The sequence below is a fragment of the Tamandua tetradactyla genome, chromosome 11, assembly GCF_023851605.1.
Source record: "Tamandua tetradactyla isolate mTamTet1 chromosome 11, mTamTet1.pri, whole genome shotgun sequence".
NCBI lineage: Eukaryota > Metazoa > Chordata > Mammalia > Pilosa > Myrmecophagidae > Tamandua > Tamandua tetradactyla.
This window is the reverse complement of record NC_135337.1, coordinates 28,785,126-28,804,408: the sequence shown is the minus strand read 5'-3', so window position 1 is coordinate 28,804,408 and position 19,283 is coordinate 28,785,126. Positions and strand designations below refer to the sequence as shown.

Genomic DNA, 19,283 nt, shown 5'->3' with positions numbered 1-19,283 from the left:
CGGGAACTCTTATTTAAACAAACAACAAAAAAATCACAGTGCAACGTGCTACCATACGAGCATGTACAAAAAGGAGTGAAACACTGACCAGGCAGAGACAAAAGATGTTTCCCTAAAAGAAAATAGAAAGATTTTTCAAAGGGGTGCCACTGAAGAACGTGAAGGACTTTACCTAATGGACAACAGTCTGAGCCCAAGATTAAATCAACTCACAGTGCAGAAAGTGGTAAAAAGAAAAATGTCAGTCATCTAATAATATCACAATAAAGGAAATCACTTGAATTTTCATGAAACTATATATTAACGCAGATGCTGAATCATTTTTTTCTGCCAAAAAAAAAAAACCTACACCATAATTTCCTCTCTTGCCTCATTTCCTCCTTTATGCAAAATGATGCCTCCTGTATTTGTCAAACAAGTACGAGAGAGCTCTTTTAGTCTTCCTCAAAGCTTTTGGTCTATACGTTTGTTAATCACGTGGTTAATTTCCGGAACCGAGGATGTGAGTGTAATTCACTGCTTAAGAAATGTTCTAGAACAGATCAGGGAAAATCCTTCACTTTCTAGGAATATTGGCAGGTATGTGAAGGCCTGAGCTGGCTGGTGCCTTGTGTAAGCTCTGGCTTTGATTTACACAGCCACATACTGCCTGGTTAGAAAGTGTGGAACTGGGATGTTTTTGCAGCTCAGCATCCATGTCCTTCTCTTTGGATAACAGGAGCTCAGTTTTTCTTGGAGAACTACTTCTCCTCCTCTCTCAATCCAAGGACTTGAGAGTGGTTACTTGACTCAGGCTTGACCATTCAAGGTCACAGCCATTGGCTCATTCATTACCACATGACCCAATAGGATCAATGAGCATCAGCCTTGGAATGGTCACTAGTCCAAGAGTCTGTCCTCTTGGCAGACTCTCAGAGCCAATATCATCCAAGGTTTGATATTATCAGGGTGAGCCCACCTTATGGCCTGAGAGCCTTAGACTCTCCACCTTCTCCTGGAGTTCTTGGGTCTTCATGCAGGAGAACAAGGTGCCAGGCTTGTGGCCTCAACATAGATATCATCTGAGACTGCCTCCTGCTCACACCAACCCCAACCTCAACCTCCAGGAGAGCAAACGGGGATACCTGAAAAGGTTCACAATGAGAATGTACCTTCAAACTCAGATCAATATGCGGCAGTGCTGTTTGCTGTATGTGATGGGTCTGAGATGATTTAACAGCACCATTGTCCAATACTACGGTCTTCTGCGATGACACCTTGATTTGCTCTAGTCCTTCTGCAGCTTACTGAGCTTTGCAGTTGCAGGTGAACCACCATGATGTTTCTGGGTTACGCTCTGTTCAGCCAGAACATCTGGTGATAGTACTATACCCGGAAAGGCTCCTCCTTGGTTCATTTGAGATACTCTGAGTATCCTGGGCTACTTAAGGAAGTGTCATGGCTGTCATAGGGCAGTCTATAAACTCCAAGACTACATTCCTGATACTCCACCCTTCCTGCTAGGAATGAGCTACAAGAACAAAGCTCATTTCAGGGCTCCTAGCAATGCCTCGTTTGTGGACAAACTGCAAAACAACCACAGTTGCATCAAAGTTTAGTCAAGTTTTTATTTTCTGAGGTCACTTATTAGTTAATTCTTAGGACTCAGGATACAGTTTCCCATGGAAAGAGCATCATAGAATTTAATGACAGCTTCAGGTCAAGAGGCACATGCCTAAATAACCATGGTTCCAAGAGCAGAGTTTCAGTAACTCCCTATATATGATATTGCTTCTATAGATACATGCATTTCATGCTCCAATGCAAGGTTCTAGGAACACATTTTCAATGCCCACACACCCATCCTGGCAGCACAAGAGAATTGTCTCTTTAGATCAAGCATCCATTCATTCCCACAACTATTTATAGAGTATTGGTTTTGCACTAAGCACTGTTCCAGGTGCTGGAGATGCAGCAGTGGACAAAAGTCACCCCCTGCTCATTCTGAAATGGGGCCACAAGGCCAACTCCCACCATACTGGCCAGCACAATGGCCACCCAACTGTTTCTTCCAAAATCAAATGTCTAGTGTGTCCCAAAGGTAAATTTCCATGTTCACCCTAGAATAGAAGCACAAACTCTTAAAATGTCAGTTTTTTAGATTAACAATATTTAGATGCTCACTTCACTTTTCAGTCCATTTTTCACATTTGGCTATTAAATCTCAAATGGACTAGAAGCAATTGGTCAAGATAAGAAATATTCCCTCTTCTTCCATGTGGCAGAGGAGATCTTGAGAGGCACCTGGGACCTTTTCCTTCAGATTGAGTGATAATTGACTTTGACTGGCTTGAAAGTTTCAGGTTCCATGAGAATTATAAAAGGGCTTGGGGAGGAAAGAAGGAAAAGTGATGCCTTCCACACTAGTGGAACCAGCAGGTCAGTGGATTTTCAGCCAATTCAGATGGTACGAAAGAATCCAATTCTTCTACTTCCTGACTGCTCTGATAGAAACTTCTGGGTAAATTCACATGGACTCTGTTTACCTCTGAAACATTTTCTTACTTCCTTAAGTAATTGAGCACTCTGCTGCAAGATTAACTGTGGAATGGAGTTTACTTATTTACCTACTTAGCTCTTTACTGCCTCTCATTTATTCACTCAGAGCACCCAAAGTTTTCTTAAATTTTAAGAGATATTGGGTAGGGCCACAGTGGCTCTGCAGGCAGCGTTCTTGCCTGCCATGCCAGAGACCCGGGTTCATTTCCTGGTGCCTGCCCATGCAAAAAAAAAAAAAAAAAAAAAAAGAGAGAGATTTGTTCATTTTCAAGTGGCCATTGTTCCTTACAAAGCAGTCACAAAGGTTTTTTTCTGCCTCTTGACAATATTGTCTTTTTGTTATGTAAAGCAACAACAAAAACAGTTTCCCTACAGAGAGAAAAACAACAAACTGTAAGAAAAATAAATCTCCATAACATTTTATAGCTCCTCCTTATTTTTTCTTGGTAGACTTTTTATTTATCTGGATTAAATCATAAGTTAACCTTCTCTTTTGGATTTGCAAAATGTCCATAATAGAAACCAGTGACATCTGAGATGATGATATGGTTGCCCATGACAAACTGGTATCTGTCCTATAACTTCTTGTTGAAGAGTGCTTTGAAAACTATTGGTTTATTCATTCTTTGCTTTGTATATATGTTCTATTATACAATAAGCATACAATAAATATAATGAAAAGTTAAAAAATAAAAATAAATAAATAAAATTAAAAACCAGTGACATCCAAATGGCATCATTAGATCACAAATTTCCTTAGAACAGGGAGTGTCTTCAGTTCTGTTGAAAAGGATGTGATGAAAGTTAGACCAAAACAATAATAATAAAATAAAATCCAACAGCTAGGCACATATTGCTTAAATACTTTCACTATCTGGTGGCACATTTTTCTATTGATCTGGCACCAGAAAAAAACAGTGTTATCTTCACAAGTGAGATGTTCCTGGAATACTTCTATACAGATCATGGGAGAGGAATTTATATTTGCTGCATTTGGCAATAATAAATTTGACCCAGACATGTGTAGAGGATAAAAAAATTTCACCTCCATAATTTTATTCCCATGGAGAGTGACCTTTCCAAAGGTCATTAGAATGAGTTCAGAGAATCAGTGTTCGTAAACAGCATCCCTCTGTCCTCCCTAGAACAAGGTGCTCCAAACCCAGTGCCGAGAAACTTGAGCCTTGTGCATCAGCCCAGCCAGCCATGTTTTCCAGACTGTCCCCGTAACTGTGGTGCCTGGTGTCAAACAAGGGAGATGAAGATGGCTGCAGCTCCTCTCCTTCTTTCTCACCCTCTCATGGAATAGGATGTAGAGGTGGGAACAGTAGAAGGAAGAAATGAACAAGTGTTCTCCTTTCCCCTTTAGGAGTCTGAACTATGGAGAACGGAGGTTAGCATCCCACAGTAGACAGAGCTCAAAGTCAAGTGGCCTTCGTTCCCGGGAACACTCATGTCTACAGAGGCCAGATGTCGTCTTTTCTGGATTGGGGGGGTTTATAATCACCATGGGTTTAATTACTGGTTTGTGACCTCAAGCCAAGTAACAAATCCTCACTCTTCTCATTCATCGAGTTGGGAATAATATAAATTCTACTATTTAGGACTGTTGTGAGGATTAAATGGGTCAACATTTGGACAGTATGACAGGGGCACCCCATCTGGTATTTAGGTATAAATGGTAGTATTGTGGAGTATTTTACTCGTGTTTTACTTGAGTAAAATTACAAAGACTACACGTTCTTCCCTCGGTTAGTACAAATGCTTTCTTTTAAACCCAAGGGATCCAGGGTTTCAGCAGCTTACTGGTGATGCCCTATTTGTAGCATGACGTACAAACAGTACAAGAATTCTAGCCTCTGTGTGAGGTGCCATGCTAGAACCTGAAAACATGCTTGGTTTCTTCTTTCCGCTCAAGAATGAATGATGTGACTGCCCCATTCCTTTTAAAACTGTCCTGCAGTGTTTCCACACATATTTTTAGTGCATTTCCAGCAAGCTGACACATAACTCAAGTAAATAGTTAGGCAATGTTTTTCTCAAGTACCATCTACGCAAAGAGCCCGTGCTTTGGTGACAAAGTGATGAAGGTTTGAGGGAAAGAATGCAATAAAATACCCAAGGCTGGACTTCGGAATGGAGACAGCATGGGTGGGGGGTGGAGCACCGAGCTGGGAAACAGACAAGCTTGGCTTTTGGGACTGTCCCTCCACTTAATGGCTGTGTGATCTCAAGCGCTGATGACACTTGAAGTTTCTGTGCCTGTGTTCTCAAGTGTAAATGCAGGGGTGGGCTAAATCATCCTGAAAGTCCCTTTCAGTCTTGGTTTCAATTAAGGAGGAGACAGGAAGTTTGAAAAGATGTGAGATAAATAATAGAGCAATTCTCTCAGTACTCCAAATCCTGAGATGGCTAAACTAGAGCAAAGAACCTTTGGGTGGCGAGATTAAGTGGTCATATAACCTCATTAGGTTTGTTTAAATATTTTAAATCCTTAAAGTATCTGCTCTTGCTTACTTTATAGGGAGAAACTAGAAATACAAACATTAGCTGTCTGGAACAGAAATCATTGCTGCAGAGGAGCCTGTTGGGAACCTTTATGAGAAAACAGGTCATCGATAATTTCATTATGACAAAGGACCACAAAGCCCTAACCTAGTCTGAGTTGAAAAAGAGGCTTTACCTTCCAGGTTGGAACAAAATGATCTCAAAAGAAATCTAAGCCTTATTGTTTTTCACCTGTAAATAAAACCTTGCCTATGCCTCATTTGACAAGCAGAATCAATGTCATCTTAAGCAGACTAGTTTTGCAAGGAAAACAAGTCAGTCTGCTGCGCTGAGAAACAAGCTGAACAGAAGGTGTGTTTCCCCACCCTCAAGACAAATGAACCCAAACTAGCGAAGGCCTCGTGCTTCCACGAGCATTGCCCACTGGACTTTTCCACTGAGGCTGTGGACACCAATATCTGGGAAGTTGGTCTCGCTGCACATTTCAGCCCCTTTCAACTCTGAGATTCTGGGACACCCTCCACCCACCTACCCACCCAAAGTCAGACCACCCAGCTCTCCCAGCCCTAGTTCCCACCTCTCTTGGCAGAGCCTTGGCAAAAACTGGAAAGACCCTGAAATGAATCATAAATGTGAAATCGCAGTGCTCTCTTGGGATCCTTGTTTCAGGACGTAGCTGGAAACAAGCTGCCTTCTCCCACTGATGTCAGCTGACCAGGAATTCGTTTTCTCAAAAACATACTGGGTGACCACCCCTACAGGCATTTCAAGTGAGACAGCTGCTGGAAGGACAGAGAAAGCCTATTCTCACCTGGAACAGATGTCACCATATACTGTTGCCATTATTGAGAACAAATAGTAACAATGAAAGCAGGCACACACCCTAAGAAAACATGCAGAGATAGATTCCAAAATTGCCAGGGGTTCTCATGCCTTCAGGGTTTTCGTTATCTTGTTCCACCCCACCCGCCACCCCCACCCTCACCCCCCAACACCTCTTGTTCTGCTGGCTAATTTGCTTTTGTTCTGCAAGACTCACTGGAAATCAGGAAGCCTCTTCCTGCTCAGCCAGCCTGCCTGCCTCCCACAGCTCACGCGCACGGGGTCCTCTCATCATCGTATGCCAACACGCTCAGAGCAGCTTGTAAATTAGTGTGTTCCAAGCGCCCAGCTTCATGCATGGCAAAGGAGTTTGACAAAAGTTCTTACACAAATGATTAATGACCCAAAAGGAGGTCTTTCAAAGGCTTCTAAGGGTTCCTTGAAATAGTAGCTTTATCTTATTTTCCTCCATACTATGGAAATGTTGATACTTTTGTTTGGTGGATGAATTCCTAATGTTTCTTATTGGGTCTCGTCAAAGGGAACACCCTCCTTCCAACGAATTCATTGGTAAGAAGGGGATAAATTGGCAAAGGCAGGAGGGAGTTTCTGGGAGGGTGTTCCCAGGTCCACAGCAGCTTGGAAGCTCTCTGGGAAGAGAAACATTTTCCAAACAATGACAGGTCCCAAATGACAGGAGAGGGAACTGATCTGGCAGAAAGGATATATTATTATTCCCAGTTGGTTGATTAGGCAACCAGGGCAGAAAAGTTTCATGGCCATGGGTCATAATTGTGTAGAATTGCTACATTAAGGCCAGTTTTTCATTCGTTAACTTAGCACTTATTTGCTGAGTGTCTCCACAGACAGGATCAAAAAATGGTGAACAAAACATACGTGGTCTCTGCCGTCCTGAAAAGGGTGTGGGAGGGACTGACATTAGACAAGTTCTGTATACGTACATAAAATTAGAGATTGTCATTAATACTATAAAGGAAAAGTACAGGACTTCACAAGAGTTTATATACAGGGAAGTGGGACTCATCTGCTAGCATTTATTAATAATTTACTATCTGTCAGGAACTCTGTTATGCTCAGACTTGGCTCATTTTACCACAGTCCTCAAGAGAAAACTTAAAGCAAAGAATTGAGATTCTCTCTTAAGATGAACATAAGGTGAACATATCTTTCCTACCTATTTCATATCTCAATGTGAAATACAATGTTCAAATGCTTTGTCTTTTAAAAATACTGAGTGAAGTTAATATTGAATAAAAACTTTTACACAAGTAAGGAACTATTTCTTTGAGTCCAGAATTATAGTCAACAAACAGAACTCATTTCTTCAAACATCCCAACCTCATTTTTTATATTATAGTTTTTTTTTTTTAATGGCCATAGCAGTACTGAAAGGTAAAACCACATGGATTAAGATGCCGGCTTTCCTTAGGAATGCAGCAATCAAAAGTTACCTTTCCCCCACCTGCCCTGAGGTATGAGAGACGCTCTTTTCCTGGGACCAGCTGAAAGAGCCATTTGCCTCTTGTTTATTTGTGTTTTTCTCTTCCATCCTAGGCCTCCTCACCAGGAGACCATGTGAGAACTACAAGGAGAAGGAGACAGAAACTGGGACTCCTTGGAAGCTGTGGGAGATGCAAAGACAGGCCTCTACTCCAGCCTCTCTTTACCCTGCCTGTGGGTGACTCCAGATCCCCAACAGCAGCTGTGGTTTTAGCTCAGGCTCTTCCAGGTGAGTCAAGGCAGGAGGGAGGATCTCCTTGTCTTCTTGCCCATGTGACAAAGCTGTGGCCCAGAATGAGATCCTGCTGGACAGGACAGCACATGGCAGGACTCTATAGGCCGCCTCCCAGAAAGCTCATGGCCTTGAGGGTCAGGGGGCTGGCACTTGGGTACAGCCCTCAGAAAGTGAGCTGCAGGGTACCAGGAGGACTGGTCCAGGGTAGCTTTGTGTAAAGGGGAACTTGGTTCAAGCCCTGTCTCTCCCTCAACAACTGACATTTCTCCAGCGCAACCTCCCCTTGCCTGTAGCTGCTGGGGATTCAGCACTAGCCTTAGCGCCCCCAGAAGAGGGAAGAGAAGGCACAGTTGATGTCATCGCACCTTGTGCACAAGGCTCAAGGGGCTTCCCCTAGATTAGAGCCTGCACAGGAGACACCATCTGCAGAGCAGCAGGTCTGTGCATGGCTGTCAGGTCTGAGAAGAGAGCAGGTGGTGGTATGGGATGCAAAGCCCTTTCATACCTGGTCTGCATCATCTACTATGATGTGCAGCTAAGGAACCTGAGGTTCAGAGCTTTGGGTCAGGTGACCGTTGTAACACAGCTAGGAGGTAAGAGATTCAGCCGGTTCAGCACATTTGCCATGGCACCCCTGTCTCCCAAAGGCCGAGGGCCTCCTTGTGTAGAGAAAGGAGAAAATTATTTCCTGACCATGTCCTGCCCCAGCCGTATGACCTGCTCTTCCTACCCCAAGACCTGATAAACTAGGTCACCCTAAGTTGCTATTGACTGACAAGCCTACCCCCAGCACATTTATAATTTAAAGGAACAAGGCCTTAACACAAAGGGATGGTCTTCACAGCAGAATGCCACGCAAGAGAACTTCAGAAGAGGTCAATAAAGACTTTGCTGTAAGTCCTACTTACACCTGTCAGCCAGTATCTCCACCCAGGCAGGGTCACATCTGCCTAACCCTGTATTTGTGAGGCTTTGCAGCGTCCAGTACATGGCAGGCATTCAACAAGATAGGGGATGATGGATAGATGAATGAATGGATGAATGGTTCTACCCATACCTCCCCAGTAAATGAATCACTGATCACTCAAAATATATGCACTGAAAACCACACCTTCCCCAGGCAGTATGCTAGCACTAGAGATATTGTGATAAACTAGACAGATACAACCCCTGCCCCCATTGAAAAAATCATCAAACAAATAGCAACCAAGTAATTATTTAGTTCTGGTTGAAACTAAGTGTGCTATTTAGGCTAAGGGCCACAACTGTAGGTTCTGACCATTTGAATATCCAACCACTAATCTGGACCCTAATTATTTAACATACTATTTATGCTGATCAAATAATATTTTTAAAAAATCCACTTGGGTATTGTTTAAACACAACTTATATGTTACACTTCTTTTTCAATTCAAAATAGTTATATTTAAGGTTCACCCACAAAGGAAAGCCAAGGTACGTATGTTAAAATTCTAGGGAATGAAGTTTCAGTCCCACCAAGCTAAGAAATTTCTACCAGCCTGTCCAAGGATTAGGTTTTAAATTATACCAAACAATGGTGAAGGAGTCAGGAAACACGCAGTTTCCTGCGTTACAGGTGCCAGTGAGTACAACTTCAGCGCTTATGGCAAAGAAGTTGACAATCGGTGCTAAGATCCTTAAAAAAGGTTCACATTCTTTAATCCAGCAATTCCACTACCAGACCCATGCTAACAATACAACCCCAAATGTGGAATACAGTTTAGGAACAAAATATATAACAGTACTGTTTATAATAGCCTTTTAAAAGAAGCTATTTTAATATCCAACTAGCATGGGATAATTAAGGAAATGATGGAAAATATAATTTAATGGGCTATCATGTATACATTACAAATGATTGCTACAAAGCAACATGGAAAAGCATTATTAACTGTTGAGTTAAAAAAATTCAAACTAATATCTACAGCACTATTGCAATAATGTTAAAATCATGTGTACAAAAACACTAAAAGGAAATCATACAAATATTAACAGCAATTGTTAAGTGATACAACTATGGGTGGCCTTTCTTTCTACTTCCATTTATTTTTTTTTAATTTTCCATTAGTGGATGATTTTTTCTTTGTAACAAAATGAACTTTTTTTAAAATACAGGATTCTCTATACCATCCTATTATCAACACCTTGCATTGGTGTTGTACATTTGTTACAATTGTTGAAAAGTACTTTTTATAATTATACTATTAACTATAATCCATGGTTTAATTTTTTATTTTAAAAAAGACTGTTAAAATAAGTGATAGATTGTCTCATTTTCCTGTTGGAATTATTCGTATTGCAAAGTCTTCAAAATCGTACACGTAGTGGCTGCTCAATTATGTACTTGTTTTTATCCCTACCATATCTCTTGAATGAAGCAACAAATAAATGAATTTTGGATCCAAGTCTATAAGACAAATATATTGAAATTATTCTGTTAAAGTCTTTAAGTCAGCTTTTCCAAACAATGAGCCAAGTCCAGGACCTTCAGACTTTCTCAAAAAAGACTTATCAAAAAAACTTGTTTTAATTATCTTCTTCGGTTCTTGACTATTTTGTTTGTGAGTACAGAGGTTGAATGGATTGAATTAAATAACAAATATTTCAACACAGTCTGAAATTAATGCTTCTCTAAATGTCATTATTTAAAAGTTATCTGGATCTTATCAAGAGCAACATCCTGCTGGCTGCTCAATAAATCTCACTTGTAGGCATTTGGATCCCTACATCAGAACATTTGGTTTTTATTTGTAATTGTATTCTCTTTAGGGCCCGTCTGTGATCAGTTTGGTTATTATGATGCATAGTTAGAAGCAATTAGCTAAAGGGTAATCAATTACAGAATTTTTCATTTGGAAGGGTCATTACAGTTAGTCCCATACTCCTCCCAAAGCAGAAATTCTTTCTACAGCCTCGGTGTGTGGTCTTTCTATGTCTTCTTGAATATCTCCCATGCTGGGAAGTTCACTGCCTCCTGTGGAAGCTTAGTTGTTTGTTTGTTTGTTTTGGGGGGGGGGGGGTACATGGTCCAGGAATCGAACCCAATTAGTTGGTTTTTAAAAGATGGTTACCCTAAGGCTGTGCAAGGGTAGTTCAGTGGCAGAATTCTCTCCTGCCACGCAGGACACCTGCGTTCGATTCCACCCACGCACTTCCCAAAAACAAGGCAAACAACAAACAAGCAAAAATTCAACAAATGGTGCAGCAATAATGGCAGAGTCACATGGAAAAAGAATGAGATGTGACCCCTGCCATACAGCATACAGAAAAAAAAAAATAGATATTTTTAAATTACATTCATTATAGATGAAATTTCATTTCGTTTACCCCTGCCCCTCTACTCCCTAGCACAGAATTCAGCACATCAAAAATGCCCAATAAAGGTTGATTGCATGAATGAGTGGAGGTTTGAATGTTTCTATTCATTCAGCATATTTATTGAATATCTACTATTATAACTATTAGTAATACCACAAATACTGTTTGAAGAACTGGGGGGAAAACAGGGGGCAAAAATGACAGGGTTCCTACCTGAGGAGGAGTTTCCATTCTAGTTGGAATCAACACTGTATCCAGATTTCCCCTCCGTGATCTAGATACCGGACATGCCTTAAGTGGGCAAGGGGCAGCCCCGCCATAAGTACCAGCTGAGGAATATTTAGGGCTTCCATGAGTCATCCTAGAAATTACGAGACTTCCTGTGAGATGGGGCTATTAAGCATTCAAAGTCAAGAGTGTTTGAACATTGAAGAAACACACCCTTATTTCATTCCTAAAGCTAATAAAGCAGGGCATCAATACAAGTAGAGATTATCAAGATACAAATCTTGATACATTTATCCTTCCATACACTTTCATACCTTTATACACACACTTATTCTCATTCAAACGCACATTAAGAACAGACGTACACAATCACTTTAAAATGGGAGGACGTTCACCTAATTTTTAAAATGATGATCTCTAGGTAGTGGGACTATAGTTTTATTCTTTTTGCTTTTCTGTGCTTGACATCCTCTCTACAACAAACAAGTATAGCTTCCGTGAGTATATCAAGTGTTATAAAATCAAAACAAGCAGGTCCTGCTAACCTGCCATGTTGTTTTTACGCCTCCATACCTTTTTCTTCCTGCTGCTCCCTCTCCTCCAGCTTGCCTCCTCCCTTACTGTCCTGCCCTTGGTACATAAAGCATCTCAGCTCAAGCAGCAATTCTGCTTTTCTGATGCCCCCTTCCCCAGAGGCACCGTGCCTCCTCTCCTCGGGCCCTTGGTGCAGACACTTATGATGGCATCTGTAAGGCGGTGCCGCCTGCTCACTGTACTGTGAGGGCCTCGGAAGCCTGGCTCGAGGCTGCAGGCCCTGAACCCCAGCCCCCCACGGGGGGCCTCACCCTCACTGGGCCCTCAGGGGATGTGTGATGAACCCTTGGCTCTTGCAACCACAGTCTCCTGCTGGTTTCTCATCTCCAGCTCAGATTGCACAGGTCCTCATTGCAAACCCATCACAGCCTCCTATTAGCTAGAGAAGGAAATGCAATCCCTTAGTACTTTCAGGTGCCTTACAATATGGTTCCTTTCCGGCCTCATTTCTCTTCTTTGTATCTCTTCCCAGGATGACTCATCGTGCCCTGAACAGGCCGTGCTTCCCATCTTTGCTGGTGCTGTCATTTTTAAATTGAAATTCTCTTCCCCAAGTTCACCTGAGGAATCCCGAAAAAATAATTCCTACTCATTACTTAGCAGTAGCTTAAAAGCTACCCATGCTGTGATGTGCTCACCAGATCTCTGTGAGAGGTAGCTGCAATCCCCTTCAGCTCTCAGACGCCTTCCCTGGTACCCCTGTAGGCACCTAACCCATAGGAGTCCTGGGATGCATGTTCGTCCCACAGCCAAGCAGGGCGAAGTCCGTGAGAGCATGAGTCGCCTCTTACCCTCTCTGTGCCTTAGCAGGGGAGGCTCTCGCCGCGTGCCTGTTCATTTAGAATGATTTGAAAATGAAAAAGGTCAACGTGTCTTCCACATGAAATTCCCTGGAAAGGGCTATAGAATTGCTGTGAATTACTTAAATACAGAAAAGGAGAGAAAGGAGACCCAGTAAACAAAATGAAATGAGATAAAGTCTCAATCAAGCAAAGACCCTAAAAGCAGAACTTGTTTTCACATAAAAGTTTAGGCATTGAATATCAGGAAAGAATTCTCTCTTCTTTTTTTTTTTTCTTTTTTTTATGAGCACTGGATTCCCTAACACTTCCCAGCCTCAACCCTATAGACACCCCGGGAAGGTAGGGGTAGGCTCACCTCAGGGGCCTTTAATGCACCAGAACAGGTGCAAAGCAGTCTGTTCAGACCACCAGCCATAGGGTTTAGCAGTAAGGGACTAATACCAGCTTAGTACTGACCAGCTTAGTACTATATCGCCCCTAATGTGAAGCTGGTCAGGGATCCCTCCCTATAGGCCTCCCCAAAGCATCTTTTGATCTTTCTTGCCACCCAAAAGGAAAGGCAAGTCGCCGTATGCAGTGAGGACGCTGGGCCAAAGTTACCATCTCACAGCCCAGTGCACGAAGAAGGAAACAGCCTCGGCACCAGAGGCCACACTCAGTTGTGAATGGAGGGACTGTTTGGGCCCCCACTGAGAATCACTCATCAGCTATGCATTAAAAACATAGCTCTTAAGGCTGTGCAACTTATAGATAAAACACTGGCCTTGGAGCTGCACAATCTTGAGTTCAAATCTTAGCTCCATTCTTCAGTACCATGGGACTTTAAGCAAGTTACAGAACCTCCCTAAATCTGATATTTCATTCATCCACAAACGAGGATAACACTAATGCTTACCTTTAGAATGCTGGTGGGGACTCAATGATAAAATGTACGTTGTGCTCTTAGCAGTGTACGCTGCACCTGGTAAGCATACAATAAAAGTTATTATTATTATCATTACCACTGATATGTGTCAGGCACTGTCCTAGATCCAAAACCGCAAACAAAAAACAACAGTTCTTGCACTTTACTTGCAGGTAAACAACTTACTGCAAAATATTATGATACGTTCTATGAAAGAGATAGAGACAAAAAAAAACTATAAGGAGTAAGTGGGAGACTGAGATGGCCTCCCAGGAAAGATGGTGTTTACAATGGGCTCTAACAGATAGGTAGGAATTTTACCAGGAGAAAAGGGGAGTAAGGCGCCCCTCTTTGGTAGAGGAAATGGCAAAAAAAAAAAAAAAAAAAAAAAAAGTACACAAGAATATATGATCAAGGTGAATTTGGAGAGCTGCAAGTTGTAAAAGCCTAGTCTAGTCCTCTCTTTCTTTTCTAGTAAATTGCAGAGATCTTCTGCCTCCTACTGCCTAGAAAACACAACCTGAGGTGTGGACTGATGGGGGTAAATCACAGGAGGGAGGCAAGGGATCCTGTCCTCCTCTCTGCTGGCACCCCAATGTGGGAGTGGAGGCTGGAGGTGCCCCCTCAGTCACCCAAGATGCCTGATCCCCAAATGGGAAGGGAAAACAAAGAAGCCAAAGCCCAGGCTGAAGGATATGGGGCGGGCAGAGGGCTCACCACAGCCCTGGGCGAGCTTCCAGCAGAGCCGAGGGGAACCCACGACCGACTGGGCCCTGGGGCAGTAACTGCAAGGAGGCGGGCAACCAGCTGAAGTCCAGCCAGCAGACGCCCGTCCTGCCTTCCCCACAACAATTGCTGTTTACCTTGGAAGCCTGCCGTCCCCACTATTCACACACCAGTTGATATCAGCAGAAGCTAAGTCATACAGCCTGTAACACTAACAAACTTCCCAAATACAGACCTTTGCACCCAAGCCGTGGCAGGAGGACGTTGAAGGGAGGAATCGTGTCCCTTTCTGGGGGCAAGCTATCACTCCTTACGCATCTAAAGAAAGCAAATGCTCTACAAATGTTAGGAAGTCTTTCTTTCTGACCTCAGTCACTCTGGTATTTCATCACCACCACAAAGTAATATGCTAAAAGTTTAAACTGTGTTAATGCACCCTGTATTTTTCCTACCCCTCATTTCGATCAGGAAACCAAGATTTGTAATTTCTTGGAAAAGGATTTTTGCAGAGTGGAAAGCAGGAGTCATTTCCAGAGCAATTGAAGTCAGTGGCCAGGGGCAAGAAGAGCGTCTTGAAAGAGATGCAAGGTGGGAAAGAGAGATTGCCAGAAACTGGAAGACAGGTGGGAAGGCTTCAGAGAGAACTGCGAAGTGGTTACGGCCTCACCAAAGATTTCTGGAGCAGGAGCTTCGCCCTGCAGGGACCACAGAAAATGGGCAGGTGGTATTAGAGACAACCTAAGACTGGAGGGACCTCCTTACAGCCCTGGGACAAGGCTGTGTCCTTCAGTTGGGCTGGAATGTCCTACCAGTGGGTTAAAACAGGGAATCAGAATTGGAAGGACGTTAATCCAAACAAAGTAAAAACTGAGGAGCGACTTCTGGCTTATTGTAGTGTGAAGAGACCAATGAATCCTCCCCATAAAAAAAAGTAAGTGCAAAACTGGATGAAAGGCGCAAAAACAACCATTTCAGAGCTATGGAAATTGGCCAAAGGCAGAGAATCCCAAGGAATCTACTCCAAACTCCTGGAAGTGATATGTGAGCTCAGCAGGGTCTCAGGATATAAGGTAAACCTAAAAAAATCAATTGTATTTGTTTAAATTAGCAATGCATCTGTTTAAACTAGCAATGACCATTAAATGTATAAGGACATTTACAAAGTGCTCAAAAAAATGAAATACTCAGGTGTAAGCATAACAAAACATTTATAGGACTTGTATCCTGAAAGCTACATTATGCTAATGAAAGAAATCAAAGGTCTAAATAAATGGAAAGACATCCCATATTCATGTATTAGACGATGCAAAGTAAAGATGGTAATTCTCCTCAAATTGATGTACAAGTTTAATGCAATTCTCATCGAAACCCTAGCAAGATATTTATGTAGATATTGACAAGAGTACTTTAAAGTTTATATGAAATGGCAAAGGAACTAGAATAGTTAAAATAATTTCAAAAAATAAGGATGATGGAGGAGGAATCTTTCTACTCAATTTCAATACATTATATAGCTACAGTAATCAAGATTATGTGGTACTGGCAGAGGGATAGAAACATAGACAATGGAACAGAATAGAAAACACATAAATAGACCCACACATATATGTTCAATTGCTTTTAAACAATTACAAAATAAATTTAATGGAGAAAGGAGAGTGCTTTCAACAAACAGTGTTGGAGCAATGGTACATCCATGAGCAAAAATTAATAACAATTAAAAAAGAACTTTGACCTAGTTTTCACCACTTACACAAAAATTAGCTAAAATGGATCACATCTTATGTTCAAAAAGTAAAACTACAGAATTTTTAGAAAAAGCCAAGGAGAAAATCTTCAGGACCTAGAGCCAAGCAAAGAGTTCTTAGACTCCATACCCAAACCCTGATCCATAAAAGGAGAAATTGATAAATTGGACCTCAGCAAAATTTAGAATTTTCGATTTGCAAAGGCCACTGTTAAGATGCTAAAAAGACAATATACAGACTGGGGGGAAATATTTGCAAACTGTATATCCAACAAAAGGCTAATTTATAGAATAAAGAACTCTCAAAACTCAACAATAAAAACAAATAATTCAATTAGAAAATGGGGAAAAGGCATAAAGAACCATTTCACAAAAGAAGATATACAGAAAACAAATAAGCAAATGAATAGATGTTCAACATCATTAGCTAATAGCAAAAAAATGCAAATTAAAGCCACAATGAACTATCACTACAACATGGCTAAAATAAAAAAAAAAGCAATAATGCAAATGCTGACGAGTATGTGGAGAAACTGTATCACTCATACACTGCAGGTAGGGATGTAAACTGGTAAAGCACTTCTGAAAAACAGTTTAGCAGTTTCCTAAATACTATACATGCAACTGCCACATGACCCAGCAATTGTACTGCCGGCATTTTCCAGAGAAATGAAGATCTGTGTTCATGTACAAACCTGCCTATGAATGTTCATAGCAGCGTTAGTCATAATAACCAAAAAATAGAAAAATTCCAGATGTTCTCCAGAGTGAGTATCATCCATACCATGGAATGCTACTCAGCAATAAAAAAGAATGAACTACTGACACCCATAGTAATCTGAATAAATCAAGAGAATTTTGTTGAGTGGAGAAAAAAAAAAAAGCTAAGCTCAAAAAGCTACATTCTAGGTGGTGCGATGGTGGCTCAGCGGCAGAGTTCCCACCTGCCATGCTGGAGACCCAGGTTCGATTCCTGGTACCCGCCCATGCCAAAAAAAAAAAAAAGTTACATACTGTATGAGTCCATGCGTATAACATTCTTAAAAGGACAACATTATAAAAATAGAGAACAGGTTAGGAAGTGGTGGGGTGGGAGAGAAGTAAGCGTGGCTTTAAAAGGGCAACATGAAGGTTTTTTCTGGTGATGGATTCAAAGCCAATATTCTGGTTCTGACATCATAATACAGTTGTTTAAGATGTGTCAGTGGGGGGACCTGAGTAAAGAATACAGTGATCTCTCCCCCTATTACTTCTTACAACTGCATGTGAATCTGCAATTCTCTAAAATTAAAAGCTTAATTAAGGGTGGGCCACGGTGGCTCAGTGGCAGGGTTCTCTCGCATGCCTAGACCCGGGTTCGATTTGCGGTGCCTGCCCATGCAAAAAAAAAAAAAAGGTTAATTAAAACACAAAACAAAATCTACAAAAGAAACAAAAGGGAGGGTCATTTTTCATTAAAACTACTAGAGACTGTGGCTTACCCAGCCCCCTTCCCTCCCCCCCCCCCCCCCCCCCTTCTTAGCTCAGTCAGCACAAAGATAGTTTTATCTGCACTGGGCTGGCTGTGAAAACCAGGAGCTTTGCTCAGAGTTGGGACAGACTCAATATGGGATGAGGTATGAAAACCTATGGTTTTGCCAGATAAAATTGGCAAACTCCGTTTGGAACAAACAAGGAAAACCATTTAAAAAAATCTCAACAAACTAGTTAAAGAAGACAAGTTTCTCCACCTGGTAAAGAGCATCTATGAAAAACCCATAACTAATATCATACTTAATGGTGAAAGACTAAGAACGGATGTCTCTTCTTACTACATCTACTCAACATGGTACTGGAGGGTCTAACCAATGCAACAAGGCAATTGTAGTAAAGTGAATGCACAGAGAGTGGAAAGAAGAAAAACTGTCTATATCTGCAAATGGAATAAACTTGTACACGGAAAAAATTAAGAAATCTACAAAAAATGCACTACAACAAATAACCAAGTTTGGCAAGATCATAGGAAAAACGTTCACTACACGAAAATAAATTGTATTTCTATATTGTCAACAAAAAATGTGAAAATGAAAAAAAAAATACAGTCACAAAGTATGAAAAAAAAATCAACCACTTAGGAATTAATTTAGCAAAACAAGTCCAAGACTGATACACTGAAAACACTACTGTGAGATAAAAAGACTTAATAAATGGAGAAATACACCACGATCATGGATTAGAAAATTCTATATTGTTAACATGACAATTCTCTCTAGCTGAACTATAAACTCACACAATCCTTGTTAAAATTCTGCAAGTTGTTTTTGTAGAAATTGGCAAGCTGATTCTAAAATGTACATGAAAATTCAAAGGACCTGGAATAGGAAAAAGAAGAATAACTAAATAAGAATTACAAAGTTGGAGGACAATACAAAACGTACTACAAAGCTACAGTAATCAAGACTGCTCTACTAGCGTAAGATATATAGGTCAATGGAATAGATTCAGAGTCCAAAAATAAGCTATCATACTTATGATGTCATAATATGGAGAAAATGTCGTTTTTGTAACAAATGATACCGGAGCAGCCGGGTAGCCACGTTCCGAAAACGAAACAAACACAACTTAGACCTTTGCCTCAAAAATTAGCTCAAAAGCAATCGTAAAGAAAAATGTAAATCCTAAAACTATAAAACGTCTAGAGGAAAACATAAGAGAAAATCTTTCTTACCTGGACTAGGCAAGCGTTTATTAGGTATGACACCAAAACCAAGTTCCGTAAAGAACAAAGAAAAAGTAAATTGGACTTCATTACAGTTAAAAGTTTTTTTTTTCCCCCAGGGAAGCCTGCGGCGGGGGTGCAGGTGGGGGACGCGGGGGTGGGGGTGGAGAGCCTGGAGGGCTGGCTCTGGATGCGGTTGCCCCGGGTTCTCGCAGCACCCAGAGTCTCATTAGCTGCGGGGACCGCAGCGCCCGCCCGGAGCCGCCCCGCGCCGCCCGGCAGCCGCGAAGCGCGAGAGCGCGGTGCGCGCAGCGGCAGGGCTGGTGAAAGAGGAGCCCAAAAGCAGATCCGGGACCTGGTGAGCCCTGCCTGCTCCTGCGAAATTGGGAGCGGAGGGGGAAAAAACAGCAGGAAGAGGGTACATCTTCAGACAAAAAAAAGTGCAACTAAAAGGAAAATGGGAAGCAGAGGGAAAACAGACGGAACTGACCAAGAAACTAAGTATTTGCCTTCAGAAATGGAGAAAATTAAAAATGGGGAAGGTCCAGCTTCTGATGAAGCACGAGAGAAAGAAGCCAAGTCTGATTAATAACGTGTACCGTGTCTCATCAGTGGTCCCT

The 19,283-nt window shown here is 41.7% G+C and overlaps 1 long non-coding RNA gene across 14 annotated transcripts in view; it reads right to left on the bottom strand.

Annotated features, from left to right (window-relative positions):
• LOC143649999 (uncharacterized) overlaps positions 1-19,283 on the bottom strand; it is a 99,431-nt gene that overhangs the window by 68,287 nt on the left and 11,861 nt on the right. For 2 of the 14 annotated variants that reach the window (XR_013159307.1, XR_013159297.1), the window contains exons 1-4: positions 18,673-18,970; positions 13,484-13,549; positions 12,424-12,615; positions 11,177-11,324 (exon numbers count right to left, since the gene is read on the bottom strand). This is a non-coding gene — a long non-coding RNA (uncharacterized LOC143649999). Of the gene's footprint in view, positions 1-11,176; positions 11,325-12,208; positions 12,346-12,423; positions 12,616-13,483; positions 13,550-18,234; positions 18,317-18,672; positions 18,976-19,283 lie in introns of those variants that run through there. The other 12 variants (XR_013159308.1, XR_013159301.1, XR_013159304.1 and 9 more) reach the window with 9 other exon arrangements.